Below are 2987 nucleotides of genomic sequence, written 5' to 3' on the forward strand. Positions count from 1 at the left end.
CCCCTCAATATATAACAACAACCGATAAAAACAATATCTTTTGAACTTTTTCTTAATAAAAATATAAAGCTGTGTGATACTTTAAATCCATATCTGAACTGTGATCTACACCTCTTAGATAGTAATAGAGTACACTACAGACTCCCTTAACCTATTCTAAAAAGTACACTAATTATTTTATTATGATATACAGACACGATGAAATACTTCATTTATTGGATGTCGAAATTCAACAAACTCCTGACAAGTGAGAAGCCATCAAATTATATGTATCATCAAGTAAACGACACATTCTCTGTTGAGTTTCCATTCACAACAGCCAATAATGACATGGTAAAATTCCTGCTCATACCCTGGCAATTGGAAACTATGAAGGAACTTCCACAGTTTCCAGCAAAGGACACAATCAACACCTGTTGCAAGAACCGAGGAGTTTCCGGAATATTTGTAAGCTCGCCGCACATAAGAGATGTTCCATCCTTTCCTTATTCTGAATCAATGACGTCCCACTTTTATTTGTTGTTGTGCCAAAAAAGTGAACTGAATTTCTGTGTGTAAAATTTATAGGTTAGTCTTGCATTGTACGTTAATTTCGAATTTCTGACTTCCAGTTTAGCAACCATTCCTTAGTATGTGCAACTGACGAAATGTTTGCCACTTCCATCATCTCTGTAATCTATAAATGATGCCGACTTTCGTTCTGTTCAGTTCCGTTTAGTTAACGAATTGTTGGAAATTGTCGGTTTTTCAAATGATGCAAATATTTTTATTTGTTCTAAATATGTAAAACTGTCTATGAGCGTGAGTAAATTCTTTCTGATTTTTTTATATTGTAGGACAGTTCTAAAATTATATTGGGAGGGGGGCAATTAAACAAACTTCCTGGCATATTTTGCCAGCATTTTCTCACGAACCAATATTCAGATTCATACTGCTATTTATTACTCTAATTTTCCACTCTGTGGTTGGTGCGACTGAGGTGGTTGGTAGTCAGTAGTAAAAGTCAAATAAAATTAATACTGATTATGACACGCTTAAAGAAAAATCAAATGTATCTATCAAATCACACCACTGAGCTGGAAGTAAAATTCTCAGGATCGTTCTAATGTGTAAAGCTGGATAATAAGAGTGTATGTCTTTTAATTAAGAAGTTTTGGTCCACTTTGAGCTGCAAGTATTCGTACTCTACAGAAAATGGACTTGAAACAACCACTAAAAAGAGACAAGGGGTATGTGAACGTCACGGAATACGGCTTAACGTCCAGAGTTATCGACATTATCGCTCTGGGATATTACTTTATAATAATTGTTGACTTCGAATGTTTTGAGAAGCCTGTGGGATCTAGGTCAAGAATGGAAATTCTAATCGCCGTAGGATAATTATAAACCATTGTCTCAATTGGAGTATCTTGAACCTTATCGAGAATGAAATGTAGTGATCAATTATACTCAACTGCCAAACCAGAACTAGTGGACGAGCAACGATATAGGAATATGTTTACTTTACAACTACAGCAAGTTCATTTGTAGAATTATGGTCCACTACGATATTAGTACTGCTCTAATAATAGACCTAATCCTAAATTTGTAGATTTGTCATGATATAACTGCCTAATCTATAAGATCTTACGTGGAAGTCACACCATCGACTACACCAACTCACTGTATCGCATCAATTACCAATACATGATGTAGAACAAGGTTAGGCTGGAGAAAGAACAATATATTTAATATGAATAGAAGATATAAGGTGACATTCAGATGGACCACGCCTTCATGGTCGAGCCATGCCACTCGATCAACTCCAGTTCATTCAATTCATTCTCCGCGCCTTCTCCATTGTTAGGTATTTCCCCGGGTTAAATATTGAATATCTATTTTCTGAGTAGTCTTGTGTTCACAGCTTTGTGGATTGTGTGGCTATTGTCCAATCCCACTACACTACTCTCCCACCGGAATCAACGTGATGTTGGTTCGATACCAAATTGGATGGGATCGTCGCGCGCCGGAGGTTACCAAGGATAATAAGGATCCTCCGTGTATTGATAAGCTGAAAGATAAATCAAAAAGACGGCAGCATCTGGTCGGGAAATACATGTAATAATCTTAAAATATCTGCTTTCATGATTAACACGCTTAAAATGAAAATTTGGTTGAAGATTATTTGAACTATAAAAAATGGGATTACAATAATAATAATAATAAAACGATGCGTGTTAATAACTTAACTTATAGGCAGTATTTATTTTGTGTTTAGAAATATTAAAATAATGAATATTGTAGAAATGTTAATATTGGTATTAGTTTTGGTTTAAATTATGAAATCAGATAACGATTATGCCGGTAAGTTGTCCATAAGAGTTGAGTTCCAATTGCATCTGTATTAGTAGGCTAACTGAAGGAACAAAAGTATACCGTGGGGAAGAATTCCAACTAGTGTTCCAGTTAGTTTGATACGGTTTATTTAGTTACGGGGAGATTTTCTCAACCTCATTTTTACTTGACCGTGATAGAATTTAGTAATACTACTAATACGCATGAATGGTTATCACAACAAAATTTAAATACGTGAATGATAATTGTATGAATTTTGGACAGATAACTAAGAGCAATTCGTCAAACATGATTGTATTCGTATGAGACATGGTTCAGACTCAATGTTCCGATCTGCCATAGAATATTTATTTATATTTATACCTACCGGTTGATGGTACATACAAGTTAGTTGCAAGTATGCAGTTTATCATAAGGCGAAATACGAGTTAATTGAGATATAGTGATTATAAGTTATTGAAATCGGTTAAGCTTATGTGTCATATTACGAAGTGATGTGGTGCTGCAAGATGTATTTAGCTAAATAAGTTTTTACAAGACGATTAATAGTGAGTGATGCTCATGTGATTATCAAGGAGAACATAAGTTGTAACCAGGGGGAGTACACTCCCAACTCATGTCTATGATAATGGCTTGAACCTTAGTCAGTGTTG

This window comes from Schistosoma haematobium, chromosome 7 (assembly GCF_000699445.3).
Source record: "Schistosoma haematobium chromosome 7, whole genome shotgun sequence".
In the NCBI taxonomy this organism is placed as follows: domain Eukaryota; kingdom Metazoa; phylum Platyhelminthes; class Trematoda; order Strigeidida; family Schistosomatidae; genus Schistosoma; species Schistosoma haematobium.